Source organism: Cyanistes caeruleus, chromosome 5 (genome assembly GCF_971803275.1).
Source record: "Cyanistes caeruleus chromosome 5, bCyaCae1.hap1.1, whole genome shotgun sequence".
Taxonomy (NCBI): Eukaryota; Metazoa; Chordata; class Aves; order Passeriformes; family Paridae; genus Cyanistes; species Cyanistes caeruleus.
The window spans coordinates 55,446,739-55,465,511 of NC_141705.1; the positions used below are offsets into that span (position 1 = coordinate 55,446,739).

Here is an 18,773-nt window from a genome sequence, read left to right on the forward strand (position 1 = left end):
AAACTCTAAATAGATTGACAGAGTATTTAATGTTACATAGAGAAATTGTTCATTCTGCTATGATTATTTTTTTTTTTGGTGGGTTTTTGGGTTCTTTTCTGCATCTGTTAGAAGGAGGAAAAAAAACATCTAACCTTGATGGGATTATTTTTTTTTTCCTAGTTATTAATTTTCCCTGATACTGGTGTGACCTACCACAAGCTTTTGTTATTTTCAGGTGAAATGTTTGGATTTAAGTTTCTGGGCCATTTCACAGTGAATAATTTCCAGCTCAATTTCTGATCTTTTTGCACTAGTACAGGCAGTCTTAAACTTACCATAAAGGTATAAATGAGCAAACATTTCATTAAAAATGAAGAGGCTTATGACAATACGTATTCTCCCCAAATGGAACCACCTGAGCTTTTCTAATAGCTGGTGACACCCATTAGCACTTCTCTCAGAAATTGAAAACATTTTCCATCTGTTCATACACACTCATTACAAAGTAGTTAAGAGCCTATGGGATCACACAGACACATTTTTGCAAATTAAAAAATATCAAAATGAGTTATTGAAGAAGCAGGGATGACTTTGTAATAAGCACCGAAGCCTTAAACTTTCCCTTTCCTTAGACACTGCAGACACCCCATTAGCTGAAAACTGTTTAGTCTGTAACCTTCCTGAATATGACATTTTGAAACTCTATGCTCTACATCCTGTGAGAAGTCCAGCCAGCCCTGCCCATTTACACTACTCTAAGAGCAGAAACCAGTCATTTTTTGGCAGACATCCCTGAGGTCAAGTAGCTAAGAGAACGCCAATTAAAATGAAGCATTTACATAAACAATGAGATCAGACAGTATTATATTCATATGCAATAAATTTCATTAATAATGTGCTTGCATGTTTTCATGCCTGAAATTATCTCTAAGCAGTACGTCTGGATTTGTCTTTCCTGAAGGAAAATTTATTGGGTATGGACATTTCTAATAACTTCCTTCAGTCTGCAAGATGATGGAAGATCAGTGAAAAGCTTCTATGGGCATGGCTTCCAGAATGACAGAGAAGGCTTGGTTGGAGACACATGTCAAAAAAAAAAAAAATATAAACACACTATGCATTCAACTTAAATATATTTAGAGGTGTTCCTCAAAAAATCATTCTTCTTGGGAGTGATTCCAGTACCATCTCACTCCATGTATTTCTTCACATAACCAACCTCCAGTCTGTACATGTGTCTAATTGATTACTGAGTACAAATTGAGGGTCACCATATTTTATATTGTTGTGTCCTAAGCTTGATTCAGAGCTCCAAAAGCTTCTGATTTTTTTTCTGTAAAGTCACTGCCACATGTCTTGGTCTTGTTGATAGTAAAAGGCCTTAAAATCTTAGAAAATTCAGGGACTTAGAAAGAAAGTTAGGTTTGAAAAGCCCTGGGAAAAGCAGTCCCTGGAAATGTTAGGCCTTGTGCTTGCTAAAGACCAGGTCAAGCTGCACCTGTGTAGTCAGTATATGATAAATTATACAATTGTTTTATGTGATTAGATATAATTATAGTTTAGAGAACATGGGGAACCATGTTAGGGGGCTAAGGGGGGGATCACAAGAAATCCATGCTTGGGTAAAAACAATGCATACAATAGAACAATGTAAGTTTAAGAATTAATATGTAAGTTGCACAATGATAGAGTATAAAATATGTTCAACTCGAAAATCCAAATCAGGTCAGATTTGGGTATGTGTACCCCTGACAGCCAGAGCTCTTCAATAAAGCACCTTCATAGAATCATTCTGTGATTATGTGTGTTCCTGAACGCTAACATTGTGGTAACCTCAACAAATTAGATTGCAGAGCAATCACCAACTCTATGAAGTTTAACAAGGGCAAGTGACAGATTCTGCAGCTGGGACAGGGCAACCTTGGATGTATGTGCTCAGCAAGTGGGGATCAAGTGGCTGGACAGCTTGCTCAGCAAGGAAATATTGTCTGGGAAGAAGTAAAAGTAACTGTGAAGGATATATAGCAAGGAAGAAGAAACTTTTAGTGTGGGAACCTTGGATTACCCATTAGTGGTGTGCATACTATGCCCATGTTTCTGTCCAAAGTGGGTGTCATTGAACTCCTGGCTGTAGGAGAAAGGTCTGTATGACCTCACTCAATAGAACAAATGTAATCAAATGTCATACAAATAAACATGAGCATGAACAAAGAAGGTGGCACAGAACAGAATGGTGGGTCATCTGCAAAAATGGGATGAAATAGGGTCCAGATGTTCTTAGGATTCATAAAGCAAGAGGCTGACTAAGATATTTCTCTGCAGCCTTCCCATAGTTTCTATTAAGCTGTGTGATGACAACATACCTTCCAGCTCCAGGATCTTCTGTCCTACTATACCAGGTGCTGTTTGGAAAGTGGTTGGTTTCTTGTATTACATGAACACTGAGATTAAAATCTTAACCTGAGCCAACATTTGTCACTGTCGGACCTGAAATAATTCACACAGACACAGCTTAAAGTGTGACTAAAGAAGAAGAAGGTTTATTCTGTCCTTTCAGTATTTATAGATTTTTGACAAGGACCAGGGATTGGACAGTCAAGTCACCACCTTCCCAACCACAATGGCCGTGAGAGACATCCATCAAAAGGCATATCTTTAACGGAATGTATAAACACCTATGTTTATAGTTACTTTCTTGGGAAAGTGGCTAGAAATTATGAAAACAATATCAAAAGGCCTGATTCTCAAGGTGACAAACATTAGAGCAGTCAATTGTTTACTTCCATTTTATATATCAGATATTCTCCGCCTCTGTTACAAATGAGGAGTTTGTTACCAGAAAGCTCCTATTTTTTAACATCACTTACAATATTTCTTCTTAGTGGCCCACAGAGAAAACAAGGAATCCTGCTTTACATAAAACTCTTAGAAGGTGGCTTTGACAAAAGACTAAATCCTTGCTAAATGTTGACACATTGCCAGCAGCATACAGTAACAATGGAGACAGTCAGAATTAATAGCACAATTTAACACTGTGTGCAGAGTAAGAGCAATTGCAGTTGTTAGAAGATATTATCTTTCAGCTGGTTGGTTTCATGCAGACAGAATGAAGACTGAATGATGAGGGAAATGAGAGTCCTCCTGTCAGCTGTGATGCATGAGGAAACCTTCTATATCTTAGCAATGAAAGCCTTTTCAAGCATATGTAAAGTAAGATGAGTCAAAGAGAGGTGATGTCATGCATTATAGAAATGATAATGTAATATATTACTACGGGGGATTATGGCCAACCTTCCCCAAAATCATTGTTTCTGCTCTGTATTTAATCACCAAATGATCTTAGCCAAGATTTTTAAACATAAAAAATATAAAGTGAGTCTTTATAAATTCCCAAGTCATCTGAATGTCTCAGTTGCATAGAAAAAGGGAATTGTACTTTCACTGCCTTTTGAAGAAAGTCTTGTGTACATAATGGGGTGGACAGATTTGAAAATTTCTCTCCTACTTTTGTGATCAGGCTTCCAAATATACACAATATTGGTGAAAACATGAAGGGTGAAACCAGCATGCATAATAAAGGCATGATATTTTTTAAAGGCCCGTTGGATCCTGGTGTTTTTGCTAACATCACTGCTTTAGACAGCAGAACAGACAGGCCATGTACTGTGGGTCGTGGGAACAGGCAGAGTGAGAAGATACTTTGGGAGAATTCTGAATGGGTATTTCCACCAGAACCTATCTGTGCTGAGGCTGTAGCCTCAGCTTTCACAGCTTTCTGCCACTGTTGACACTTCTGCATTAAAAGCCTCCATGTTTCTTACCAAAACCTGAGCAGCCCTATTTTTCAATGCCAACTAACTGCCAGTTTCCTGGATCAAGAACTGTGAGTAGCCTAAGAAACGTGCAGGTCCAGGTCTTCATTTATTAAGACTCAATGTACTTACACTGACTTTATCATCTGATATTTTTATCATCTTTTATCATCTGATGATAGATCTCCCTGTTTAAGCAGAACCACATTTCTACCCTGCCTGTGAAATCCAGAGTCTGCATTACCTTCAACATTTGCAGTGACATGGGACCTTCAGGGAAACAGCATTTCTTTTCACATGATTTTGTATTTAAAGGGAAAAATAGAACAAGTCAGCTACTTTGGAGCAAATAGTGCTGTGAACTTAATGTGACCACACTGTCAAATTTACTTCAGGATGATGCATTTGTTCATTAATTATGATATTTTAGGTGAATGTCATACTTTTCTTTATCTGCATGTTTAACCATACTTCAGCCTTTTCAGGAGGTTTTCCATTGACTCATTTTCTCACATAAAAGTATTGCAGCCATGCCTGCCTTTTCCTTAGAAATACCTCTGCAGTTTTCCTGACCCTACTACTAGCTGAGAGAATAGATTAAAACTTCTGAGCTGTGAGTTACATTAGTGCTATCTATGGTTATCAGTGATAAAGCAAAGTGTTGGCATGTCACATGAGGAACAGACTTCTTTCTATATTAAATAACCTTTTCCTATGGATGATGAAAAAAGCTCTGGTAGAATCATAGAAAGATTTGTGTGGAAAGGGTCCTCTGGAGACTTGTTGTTAGATCAGACTTCTGAGAGGCTTGTCCAGGCAAGTGCTGAAGGTATCAAAGGCTCTGGATTTCATTGCAAAATGGTATCCATTGTAAGATAGTCATTCTAAAGCTGAATCACATAACAAGCAAATGCACAGCAGGGCCACCATTAATTGAAAGTGAAAGCAGCATCCAAATGAACCCTGCTCTACTTCAAACGAAGCCAAAGATTCGCAGTCCTACTCACAATGGACCAAAGCTTTCATCAACTATTTTGCACCCAGTATTCAAGTTATTCCTTTGTTGACTTCAAAGGAAAAGCACAGGGGTAACAGGCAGGCAAAGAGGAAGGACCCTAAGTCCGTAATCCAAGTGGGAACCTCACAGGGTTGATATGCTGGTCCTGCTGGACCATGCAAGAATTCTTTGTTTGATAGTCATGATACTGATTTCAGATCTGGAAAACTGCTTTACAGGAAATTGTAGAATAGTTTGGATTGGAAGGGACCATTACACATCACCCAGTACAACCCCCAAACTGAAGGACATAAGGCATCCACCTTAATTAATGTACAAAAAAAGCCAATGTTTTTAAAAGGAGTTAGAGTGGTTAGGTAGGAGCTAACCTAAGAGGTTATGTACTACAGTCCTAGGCAGGAACTGTCAAGAGCCACATTCTCCCAAACCTTTGCACTCAGCAACAGCCCATGCTGAGAGAGAATCAGCAGTCATGAATCAGTTTTATCCACGCTGGATAAAACAGAGATTTTTGTCTCAAGCATGGAGACAGAACACTCTGTCTGAACAATATAATTAGTAAAAAAAAGGAAGCCAGAAGGTTGGCTGAGCTTATGTAGATATGTATTCATGACTTTTCTGCGAAAAGACTGTTAAAGATGTGTTACTTTTCTTTTTAAATGTCAGTTTTTACTGAGCAATCCATTCTGCTGTCCAATGACTTATTAAAAAGAGACAGACTTTGAAATGCTAAGCAAGCCCAAGATCCCAGAAAGCTGCTCATATCTGTTTGTTTATTTATTTACCCACAATTTTTTTCTTGTAGGTCCAGCTTACCTCCTGCTTAAGAGAGCAAACAAACTGCAGATGCAGAGCTGATGATGTTGGGCCTAACAGAGCCCTCAAAATAAAGCCATAAATTGTTTCTTTGAATTACCAAGGAAACGAGACTTTCCAAGTCAAAGTTCAGAATAGATCCTAAAAACAGTATCAGTCCAGTGTGTGCTGAAGCTATGAGGCTTCAATGCTTTGAGTCATTTGTTATTTCTTTTCCTGTTAAGGACACCAGAATTCATCCCCCATTTACTACTTTTTGTCTGTCATTACTAAGTAAGGTATTGCTAGAGCAGATGTTGCCATCACATCTTATGTGTGTGTGTGCATTATGTTACTTATACAAAAGACTCACAGTTCATATTTTAAAACAAAATCAAAAAGAAAAGCTCTCATGTTTATCTTGTAAATTTGGGGGCAGCTTCTGAACTGATGTTTCAATTATGCAAAGTTCTTTTGCCAAAACCACAAATCCACACTGTAAGTCTGTTTCCCAACTCTTTTGTTCCATAATAAAATCAATATATTTTTTAAGCTGTTTGAGTTCAAACTGTAAGTTTTATCTAATTATATCAGAAATTGTTACCAATATCAGGTTTTTTGTTACTTTCTTTGTACAGTGAAACAGTTTGCCAAAAGTAGTGCTACATCTATAGATGTACTAATAACAGGCACTTGTCCATTTCTTGCTTTATGGATTAGGAGCACTGGAATAAAAAAGGTCTTTCATGGTAGTCTTTAATTCAGTTGTTAACCTGACAATGAAAGTAAAGAGTAAAATTACTGTAACTGTAACCAATTGGCCAGTGGCAGAAGGAAACTCATTCATAACATGCTACATGCAAAAATTCATCATGTAAGGTCTTTATACACACAATTCTATATTTAATTGTTCTGCCTTAGTTATAGACGCCCAAAGCAATGGGAGTGGATGGTAATAACAAGAGAAGGACCTAGGATGGAGAGGTTCAGCTTGAATTTTGCCTTCTTATTCCAACCCTTTTTTTCTCAAGCAGCACACAGTCCCTGGATTTCCTTCCCTTCTCCTACCTATACCATTTATACTTCCTCAGTCTGCTTCCTTAAGGATTTAGCTCTTAATCTTCTGCTTCCAGAGCCCTTCGGAGCAAAGGAAAGCTGGGCTTCCAGCTCCAATACCAGGATTCCACTCCATGTCCACAGAAGCCTGATGTCATAGGGGGTTGGAGACTCAGAAAGAACATCTGGAATTCACCTCTGTGCTTTTACTACTCTTTCATTCTTCCTTGGAATGGCTTTTGGCCATTGGTAGGAAGGAGGATGGGAAGTATGGCTTTTGGGACATGTCAGTTCTTCTAAAAAACTCGTGCCAGTCTACCTCTTGCCCAGAGTGAGGAGCAGCACCCCAGCAACTGTCCTGCTTTGTCCCAAGGAATTTGGTGCATATATCAAGTTTTTTCCGGAGTATATCCTGCTTTTGTCTTCTAAAACACAGAAATCTCTGTTCTGTGCCTGCATTCTGGACTGGTTGTTTTCCAGACTCCAAAATTACTGTGCAGCAGAATGACCAGGAGTCCTAGGCTGAACCTTACCCAACTCCTGATATCCAGACACATGCAGGATCTTAATTAAAATGCAGGAAGCACCTGTCTCCTGTGGGCATTTCTTCCTTTTAAAAATTCAGAATCAAACTGAATAAAAGTGTTTTGTGTAATGATTTCATGAACAATTAGAAAACTTGTTTAATAATATAAAAAGCCATAACATTTTGATGTTGGGAGGAAATTCTTTACTCTTGAGTGTTGTGAAGCACTGGAACAGATTTCCCAGACAAGCTGTGGTTCTCCCATGCCTGGAAGCATTCAAGGCCAGGTTGGATGGGGCTTTTAGAAACCTGGTCCAGTGAAAGGTGTCCCTGCTTATGGTCAGAGATCTGGAACTAGATGATCTTTAAGATCCCTTCCAACACAAGCTATTCTGTGACTGTGATATATGCTTTGCTACAGAAAGTTGATTTCAGTCACTTTAAATTAGTTGCTCTGTAACAGGACTTTTGTATGCATCAACAATACACCAAGTTTTTCTCCACTAACAAGCACTTCCCAAGGGCAGGTGTAGGAAGTCAGGAACCACTGTAGTAAATTGTGTGTGTGTGAGAGGACATTGATGACTGCAAGTTTTTGACTAGAGCATGAAAGAACCAACAGCAGCAGTCTTACAGGACTCTGAAATATTAGAGTATAGAATGCCAAGAGCACAACCTTATGGGATTAATGAGACATGATTAAAATAAATTAAGTATATGCATAGCATTTCCAGGAGCATCATTTTTTGACATCACTAAGACAAGAGTAGCTGAATGCTCTTAAAGCACACTCAGTCTGCATCTGTGATTGTGAAGAAAAATGTGTACTATGAGGGAAGGGCAGGCAGACATTCTAAATCTTTTGGAGCATGCTGTGGCAAATTTTATCTGAAAATTGTTAGAATTAATCACAAAACATATCTTTAAGAAAGGTGAGTGTAACCATTATAAAATAATAGGTGCATATTATACTTCATACAAAGTCATGACTTCAGCACATCTCTGAGTCACAAAGGGCCCTTGCTAGCACTCACTAGAACAAGTTCATAGAAGAAACTCATAGAAGAAAATCCATCAGGGTTATTTAACATTATAATACTACTACTTGCTCAGCTGCACATTGCTGGTAGCTGGCAAGGTGTAACTAAGAAAGTACTACTACATAACCTGCCATAATATTTTTTCCCCCAGGCACCCACTACGGTACATTATTGGATGCATAATGCAGACTTAATGGAATCCATTCAGCTATGGTTGAGATACAAGGATTATGAGTACACAAAATAGGTTTATGGGTTATTTATTTTATTCTGTCACTAACATGCCAAAGTTAAGGAGACTTTCTTTAAAGGAAATGGAATGGAAATTCATTCAAGATAGTCTCCAAATTCAAAAAATTCTGAAAAAGGTGGGAGTAAAGTCAGGGCAGTAGTTCAGCCTTGACTGTAATCTTTGCTATGTCTACCACTGTAATCATTCACTCCCAAGTCCTGGATGTTTGCCCTAGACTGACCAGAGTATAAGAACTCCCACTGAGCCCATGAGGGTCACAAAGATGAATGGTGATAAATCAACATGTTTTGCTTCCACCAGCTGTGATGGAATAATTGTACTGAACACTGTAGTTATTAAAATCACATTTGTCATGGGAAAAAAAAAAGGAAAAAGAAGATATCAAGGACTCAAAGAGTCTTATACATAAATCACGCTTTTCTATAGGTACCTTATTTTCTTTTTTTAAAAAAGGTAACTTTTTTAAAAGTTTTTTTCTTTTAAAAAAGATAACAAAAAGATTGCATTGGACTGAGAGAGGAGGAAGAAAGATATGTTGGAGAACAACCAAAATCAATTCTTTTGTGGTACCAGTCGCTCTCTCCCAGTTCCAGTAGCTAATTGTCATACTGGGGCATGCAGTGAGGACACTGAAAACAGCTCACAGCAGCAAATGCCTACTACACTCTAGAATGCATGCAGGCTCCCTCCACCTTGCTTGGCTTATCTGTTTGCAAATAGTTTCCTTGGGGATCAGGTTTTGCAAGTGTTTAATCATTTTTTTGCGTGTATTAAATTCTTTGGCAGGCTACACAGACATGAGGAAGAAAAGGGAAACCAGTGAAGAAAAGGGAAACCAGTATTTCTAAAATCTTTCCCCCATGTGACTTGCTTATGAACAAAGGCCAAACTGTGTCCAGGGGATATCTTCCAATTCTCTGTGATGATGAAGAAACCTGAGCTGAATGAAGTGTGCACACTCACCTGTAGGCTGGTTTGCATACACCCACATCAGTAATATTTTCAAACAGGACTAAGATACAGGAAAAGTAGGAGATATTCCCTTTATTCATAACAGAGCAGCTTTCAGACTGCTCTGAATTAATCAAAGGATTGAAAGGATGGAGAGGTAAAGCTGATGTCAGAGGAAGTTAAAAAAAAATCACAAAATCTTCACAGCAACTATGGGGTGATCTTGAAGCTGTGACAACAGGATGCTGGAACAATGGAGCTGTGAAGAGTCCCCAGGAACATAAAGCCATGTGAAGAGGCCCTAGGAATAAGATAATGTAAAACTTTATTTCTTTGACAACGAATTGTTCAAATAGGTTTAAGCAGAAAGTGTAAGAGAGTATAAGGTTAAATAATTACCATGTGGTATCTCCTGGGGTGGGTCCACTGGAAGATAGCAAAGCTGATTAAGGCACTGGAACACCTTCTTGCAAGAAAAGGCCGAGGGAGATTGTTCACCCTTGAGAAGAGATGACTGAGATGGGATCTCATCGATGTCTATGAGTATCCAAGGATAAAAGGAGAGGTGTCAAGAGGATGTTTCCAGGCTCCTCTCAGTGGTGCCAAGCAATAGGAAAAGAGGCAATGGGCAGACACTGAGGCACAGGAAGTTCCACCTGAACATGAGGAAGAACTTCTTTCTTTTCTGTGATGATGACTGAGCACTGGAAAAGATTGACCAGAAAGGTTGTGGAGCCTCCCCCACTGGAGATATTCAAGAACTGCCTGGACACGATCCTGTGCCATGTGCTCTAGGATGGCCCTGCTCAAGCAGGGAGGTTGGACCAGGTGATCCGCTGTTTTCCATGCCAACCTGACTCATTCTGTAATTCTGTGATTCTGTGAGTCTGTGATTAGCTGATTTTGTCTGCAGTGAATAACACAAAATGCCTGCACAATTGCTTTTCAACAGCCAGAATAGACTGAAAGAAAAAATAAATGCTTTCTGCCCACTGAGCGTCACATCATATATCCTGCACTTCTGCAGTATTAAATTCTTCTTCTAGAATCATAGTTACTTGCCTCTGCATGAGCCCTTGTTTCCCACAAGGCTTGTTCAGCTGAAAATTAAGTTGACATTTCCTAGGAACTGGAAAATGAGAAATATATGAAATTATTATATAAGCAGGGCGATTTTTAGTTGGGGTCTTCTTCCCCCTGGGTCTACAAAGATTATTAAGGGCATCTGGTCAATTCCATCATGAAGTTTGGGGGAAATAAAAATTTTTAAATTATTATTTACAGACTTCTAATCATCATTTTTAAAAGGATTCGTCTTTTATTATGAAAAATAAAAGTATGAAATCTGAACCTGTTGAAAAATGCAATAATTTGGGTTTTTTTTTTCCTTTTTCAATGCAGGATTGATACTAAATAAAGATCAATAGGAAATGAGATTCCTCTCCTACCAGACCATTGTTATAAAAGCTAAAAGAGCAACACACACTTATTTCTGTATGGAAAAGAATAGGATTACTATCTATGCAAAATTATACAGCCAATATACGTCAGTCTTTTATTCCTAAAGGGCAGCAGAATAGGAATGCTCCATTTTTCTAAAACCTCAACACCTACTTCAAATGAAGTTTGGTGTGAAAAGGTGATTGAGGTGCCCTCTAACTCAGAAAAATGTTAGAAACTTATTATCTACATGGGAAAGCCATAGCAAGGAACTCATGTCAGGAAGCAGAGACAGACAACATTCAGCTGACAAATAAAAATGGATTTTATGACATAAGGATGATTGAGGGATAAATTCCTGAGGGATGTTTTATCTTGATTATCTGCAGAGATGCCTTTCTGGAGGGCAGGATTAACACCAGCACAGAAGATATTGCTTGATGCAAGAGTGATGTACATGAGATTCTCCACCTTGAAGTAAGATTGGATAATCATAAAAATCCTTTTTGTCTTTAAATGGCATGACTGATTTCCCAGACATGCACAGCTCTGAAGTAGTGTCTGTTTAGACTGGTCTACCCAAATTTTCAGGCTGGAGTTGTGAAAAATGAGTGAAGTAAATATATTTTAACTATGCTCTACAACCAGCTGTGGAAGAGAGCATAGAAAATATTGTACATACTAGATAAGTCACTCTCCTGTGTGTTAAGATCTGATTATTGAGAGATGCTTCTAGCCAGAAGAAGGTGCAAACGAGACCATATGCCAAAGTCAGTAGTGTGGATTTTATTCAACAGTAAAAAATGAGGTAGGGAGATAGACAGAAATAGAAAAGGAGTTGGGGATTAGAGAAAGAGAGTGAGAGAGAAATAGATTAAAGAGAGTCACCATGCCTGTGGATACAGTGGTATCCTCATTGGTCCTTCTTAATCATGGTCTTCTCTGTGGTGGGATTCCTCCAGTCCCTCAAAACTTCTCATACTTTATACATTTTAGCAAACAAAGGAATCAATGTCCACGGGCTACATGATTTTCTCAATTCCAATGCTAATCAGTCTCATGTTCAGTCTATTTCTTTGAGTTGGTGGGTTTCCCCCTTTCAGACCAATCAGAGCTGATTTTCAGCACAGTTGCTGAGCTGTCTTTCTTTGTGTATTCTTTATGTCCATTATCAGTGCTCCCCCAGCTTATTTATCTCTTCCTTAGTTTGAGATAATCAGACAACAACACCACCATTACCTTATCTCAGGTTCCAGTCAGGTGCTTATTTAACTGTCCAAACTTCCAGTAATTTATGAAGGCATACTTGTGTGGAGGGGGGATGTGTTCAGAGGTCACAGATGATTGAGCAGGTCCTTCTTTCTACAGTTTGCCATAGCAGACAAAGTTCTTCAGTGATCTTAACAGTGTGTAAGGAAATTATGGTCTGTAAGTCTCTTACACTGTGGAGCCAATAACCATTCAGGTCTCACCCTTTATATCCTGGCCTGGGAAAACTGAGCACAGAGGAAGATGTAATACTCTGTTTCCCCTCAGCAATGTAATATGAATATGTTAGGGATTATCTGACACCCCCTTATGCTGCTCCACAGAAAAATTCACCTTTCACATCAACAGAAACGGTAGTGAACCTGTTTACAACATGCAGAAAGAAACTATGAAATTAAGAATAAAAAAAATTAACTCAGAAAGGGATTCTCATTGAGGACTCTCTGCCTTTCTGCCCTCACAGGAATGAGAAAGAATGTATGAAGGCAGCCCTCAGAGAAGTTTGCAACATATTGTGCTTTGAACTTATACGCCAGAGAGGGGAACAATTGCGAAAATTACATCCTTGTGCTTCACTTTAACAAACAAGAACAACCTAGAAGAGTGGTTCAGCTTTAAGAGAATGTGTCCTCAAATAATTGTATTAGCAACTTGCTTACCTAATCCAGAGTTAATTGGAAGAAAAGAACTACTCAATGACTGTCTTATACGGCCTTTCTAATCATGCCTCCCCCATTATTTGGATAAAGATTTAATGGATGGGCCTATATAATCTTGCACTAAATTCCTATTTTACAGGGATGAGAAAGTGTACTTTGTACTCATATTGCAATATTCAGATAACCATCTTTATAATTATATCTATCTGTATAACTTATAAAGAACAGCCTAGAATCAGGCTACTAAATCCATACTCCACCACTACAACTGTAATAACTGAGCTGCTTTATATAGAGATTTTCCCTACTACTCATTAGTTACCTACATGGCAGTCCTGGGAATGTTGATTGCATGGAGGGAGAAGCCACAGAAATGGGAAAACCAAACAATTATGATTCCAAAATACACTTTTAATGAGTTTGTTTCATCATGGTGATGCAAGAGCCTTGTTTAATTTACAGCTGCATCTTAGTTTCTATTATAAGTCCAACATTGTTTTCTGATTTTATTACATAAATTGTGGATAGCACTGAGAATTAGATTTTAATCAAGAAAAGATTACTCCTGGGCACTAAATCTCTGACTAATGCACCAGTCCAGGAGAGCACTGTAGCATGTAATTTTATCCCTGCTTAGCAGAGTATATAAAGTCATGCTTAATTTGAAGGCTGTGACAAGTCCCAATGACTGTTAAAATAAGCAGGTTTATGAGAATCCAGAAGAGTCCAGTGCACAAACTCAGTAGTTAATATAATGAAAATTAGAACAGAAGACAATAAAAGTTGCTGATTCATTCTCTCCCATTCTCCTCCCAACTGGCAGTTATTCTGCTGTCACGACATTAACATTGTTCATGATTTGTGAAGGTTTTGTGCCGTGACCCTTCTTGTGTACAAGATACCCTACAAACCCCAAAAGATAATAATCCCACCCCAGGTGGTTTGCAGTCCATTTCTAGCTGATACTGCAATATCTGTCACCACCCTTACCTAAAGGAGACTGAAATTCAAAGTTTCTTTGAGGTCTGTTTTCCTGGCACCTCTGCATTTTTATTAATGACACACAGTTTTGCAAAAAAGCTGAATTTGTATGCTAGACTGTGTTCTTAACATTGCCAAAAACCCAAACATGAAGCTGAATTCATATACAGTGTCTTACAAAACTGATTAAAAAAATTAACATGAATTGCTAAGTACTGCCCAAATTAACACAAATCAGAGTTCATTACGTAGCATTAGGAGGCAATTTATTGCAATCATTATGCCTGCTGTTACAGAGAACCATATGCCAACTCCAGAAATAACAAGCATTCTGAATCAGGGTCATTGCTGTCATATTTGCATGTGAAACACATTAATTGATCTCCTGTGCACATTAAAATTTAAATCCACACTTTTTTGCTGCTGAATGCTCCATCATAAATTTGTTGTGAGAAGGGACAGACTGGGTGGAGAGAGATATTTTGGAGGAATACTTATCCCAAACTGTGGTAGATTATTAAATAGTTACATCCATTCTGCTTAACTAAGTGAGGTCCTAAATATCTTTTGGTTCTCATAGTAGGAAGATATGCAGTCATACATGTCAGACATGTGAAATAGCATGGTCTTACCTATGTCATCTTGTTCTGGTGGTCTCCCTCAGGGGGCTGGATCTGTAAGAACTAAAGGGTGAGCAATTGCACAAGTTGTTGGACCATGGAAAAAGGACAATAAATCTCATTTTTCAGTCACAAAGAGTGAGAATGTTACCATGGTCTTCAGCTGTAAGTCCCACGAGACACTGCTGCTGTGCAAATTTAAATAGCTCAGAAATCAAGATATGTATTTTGCTATTTCACATTGTATCCAAGATATGTATTTTGCTATTTCACATTGTATCCAGAATTTTCATGTTGTCTACAGATAAATAAAAGGTGAAAAGAAAACCCTTATTTAACAAAAATAAATATAACAGTACTACCTTAGCCCCCTGGTACTTTTGTTGAATCCTGGACAAATGCAGTGGGAAACTTCACATTAAAAATAAATAAATATTAAAAATAAATTTTTAAAAAACAGCATCTCTTTCCAAGGCAAGGGGAGATCATGGTGGGAGAGAAGTTGGATGTGAAGTAACATGGTGGAAAAGTCTTTACTATACCATACGTCATGGATTTGAGAGTTGGAGAGTTGACTTTTGGAAGCGGAGTGAGTCAGTGAAATATTTTGAGAAAAGCAAAGAGATGATCAAATTAGACAAGCCAGATATTGGAGTTGGACAGGGAATTCTGACAAAGGCATGAAAGGTGAAAAAAAATCTGAGACAACTGGGGCCTGAGAAAGGGGGTTGTCAACAGCCATTGAAGACAAGATGGAAGCATTAAGTAGGATATAAAAGCAGCAGAAATAGTGGCTATCCCAGATTGTTTGTCCTGCAGTTGATGACAGTTCATTGAGCATGAGGAAAATCATTCCTTCTTGTGTCTTGAGAAGAAGATGTATCTCTCAAGCTCTCTGCTAATATAGTAGTCCATAAGGATTTCCTGTTTGGTTGAGGTTTTCCCCATCAAGTCACATGGGTTTCTCTAATCCGTATTCTCCTTGATTTTTATAGGCTAGACAGAAAATTATTTGAAAATGTGGTATGATTGTGGATTGTTCTGCTCCACTTTGCTTTATGTGACAGCAGATTTTCCAGAGCACATTCTCTGGGGTTTACTGCACCAGCACAAAATTGTCCTGCCCCGTAAGAATAAGTCACATGCCTATCTATATATCCTTTACCAAGTGAAGACAGTATTTCTGTTGTAGTGTGTGACTGTTACAATACAAATGGAAGTAAATTAGGATATAGTACCTTAAACAAAAAACAAAACAAAACAAAACAAACAAACAAAAAAAATCATTCTACCAGCATGGGCAAAATAATCCAGAAAACCCTAAAACTTTTCTCAGTTAATGTGAAAATGACGGCAGTTCAATGTTAGCAGTGCAAACAGCTCTTGTGCTTACCTAGACAGAGGGCAACTTCTCTGTAATGATGTGGGTTATTAAAATCTTCAGAGATAACATTATCAGGAGCAGCACACAATGCTACAGCATTTATCATTCACCTACTCTATTCTTGTCAGTGCAGAGAATATAAACACATTGCTCTCTAAGCAGGAAGTCAGATAGGCCCAAGCATGAATTTGAAAGCTGTGTGCTATTAACCTTCAGCAAATGTGAAGATAGCAGATATGCTTCAGCAATTGCATAAGGAAAATAAGTCTGTTGCAACCATGTTGTTTTGCCCTTAGTACCAGTAAATGTGGGTACTCAACTCAGCACTGCACAGACACCTGCCATCCCAAACAGCAAGTCACGTGTTAGCAATGGCAGAGACTGATGCATTATGATTCCTGTTGGGAAATCCAAGAGATAAGGGATTATGGTCAGTAAAGCATTCTGCCATCACTGGAACACCCAGAGTGCTCTGTGACCATTCAGGCTCCCTGTAAATACGTCAGTGAACTGAGCACTGGATATCTGGCTGGGATACACATCAGCTTGCATGCTGAGCAGGGAGTCATCCACAGACAGACTCAAGGAAGCAGGGAAAGAAAGGGCTGAAGCCCTAAATCCAGAATGCTGAGCTGACCTTTGCTACATCCATAACATACACAGCATAAGACACTCCTTATGGGGTGTCAGACAAAGAGAAACATTGTTTTTCGATATGCTTTGGTTTGAGCTGGGAAAGAGCAGAGGGTGGACAAAAGCTGCTTTTCCAATAGTTTTAAAGACCAAGAGAGATGCCTAGTGCCTTGTAAACCAGCCATATGACTTCCCAGAGAGTAGTGGTACAAACAGAGCCTTGATTAAGTCTGCGTCTATGCCTGAAATGTCTCTTTTTCCATCCTTTCCAAAGTATTTATTGGTAGGGTTACATGTAAAGAGGTGATGGTGTTTCCTATAATGTCCATCTGTATCCAATGATGGTGGCATGCAGGTTCTGTGAAATGTTTTCTCTTCCAGACAAAAGAAAGTCTAATAATGTCAACATGCTGATAAGGGAGCTTACAATTTGCCTTTAGTTCTGCTTAGCCCATATTGTAATTTATTCTTGACAAATGCTCTTTGTCTGTATATATACAGAGACAAAATCAAAACAGGTTTCAGACAAGTCAGTGCTCATTTCCTTCCTGATTTCATAGTGTGAGACTACCTGTTAGATAACAGCAAAATTCAAGGAAGCAGAATGATTTACAGATCCTTTCCGTTTAATGTCTTCTCAAAATCTGGTTAATACTCTCACTGTCCCATGAAAATAATTATTTAATAAAGCCTCATAAGTCTTCTGATGTCTGTCCAGTCTGAAAGACTGGTATATTGGCAGCTTTAGAAAAGAGTAATGCCTTTCTATCAATATTGTTCATGTTTCTTAAAGATTCCATAGATCCAAAAACCATTGGATTAGAGGAGAACCATTAAACCCCAGCCAGCCCAGTTCATAAAGGAGATTCCTTACTCCAGGGTCGCTCATACTGTACAAAATGAAAGAAGAAATTATTGGCAAAAATGGTCTATCCCTTGCATCACTGTCTGGAGACCATGTTAGTCTCTGCTCAGAACATAGCCAAACATTTTTTTGTTTTCAATCTTTATCTCTGCCCAGACATTCTTCCCTACAGTCCCACAAACAGCCAGACTGGCAGTGCTGACAGGTGTGAACAGCAGCAGCAGGAGGGGGGCAGGCTGCCCACAGAGAAAAGTGAGACCTTCCAGCCTGCTTTGCTTTTGGATAAATCTCTCATTTTTTCCTCCTTAATTGGAAACGTTTGTTTACCTGCAAGGGAAAGGGAATGTGGATGTAAAAGCTCAGCATCCTCACACTCCAGTTTTTCAGCCAGCTATTCAGAAGCAGAGAAAAAGATTTCTTAGGGATAAGTAGAAACATTTTAATTCCAGTATGGCTATTATTTTAACTTTTTTTTTTTCATCATAGCAGGGACCTAGCTCTTTTTTAAAAGAAGTCTATAAACATGCAGCGAAATTAATAGCTGTTTTGTGTAATAGAAAAACAGCAAAGTGCTCCAAAGAGCAGATGTAATTTTTGGACTTGTGCTTATAGGAAATGTAAAAGACGATCTTTTTAAAACACAGTGAAACCTTTGCTTTACTTCTATGACTTTGATGCTAGATTGGAGCCTGCACTGCCTTTTTGAAGGAGCTTATAATGGAAATGGTGAGACATCCTTAACTGCAGCAGATCAAATGATTTCCCTCACAATGCAGCCCAGCGTGGGAAAGTAACAGCAGTTAAGGAGACTAAAGGAAAGTGTGAACTGTCCCCAGAAGCCATTACATTAGTGAAGTTTATCTCAGCCGGGTAATTCACCTCAGTCAGGAGCGGAATTAAATTTACTGTTGGAGCAGCAGCGGGCATAGCAGTGCTATTTGTGTGCTCTTTATCTAAGGCGCTATATATTGTGCTCAGAGATAAAAAGTCATACTTTTTTTTTTTTTCCTGGAGACAATTTAGATATTAGCAATCATGAGAAAGTGTTTCTCACCGTGCAGATAACTTCTTGTATGCGTCTTTGCATTTATTTTCATGATCCTTAGCCTAACAGCTCCTTGGAAAGGTTGTAAACAGGAATAACCCCAGTTTATTAGGGAAGAAGCATATGGACCATAGTCATGAGGACAGTCCCTCAAAAGACATCATGGTCATCTCACTAGAAAGGAAAGTGCTGTCTGCAGAAGTGCAAGAGGAGAAGATCAAAGATATCATTCCGGGCAGATGGGTTTTCACAAATCTGTCTCTTTTGGGAAGACTAATTTCTGAAGGAACCAAGTATTTCTCCACTCTCAATGTCAATGGCACAGCTTTTTGATGTTCCAGGAATAAGGCATTCCTTAAGAGAAGATAAACTGCAAGATTACAGAGCAGCATTTCTTTAACCCCTCCACTTAACCACAGCAAACTGACAGCAACTTTCACGTCA

General features: G+C 38.6%; 1 long non-coding RNA gene across 4 annotated transcripts in view; it reads right to left on the reverse strand.

The window, feature by feature from the left end:
• LOC111928804 (uncharacterized) overlaps positions 1-18,773 on the reverse strand; it is a 55,496-nt gene that overhangs the window by 18,737 nt on the left and 17,986 nt on the right. The window lies entirely within an intron of this gene.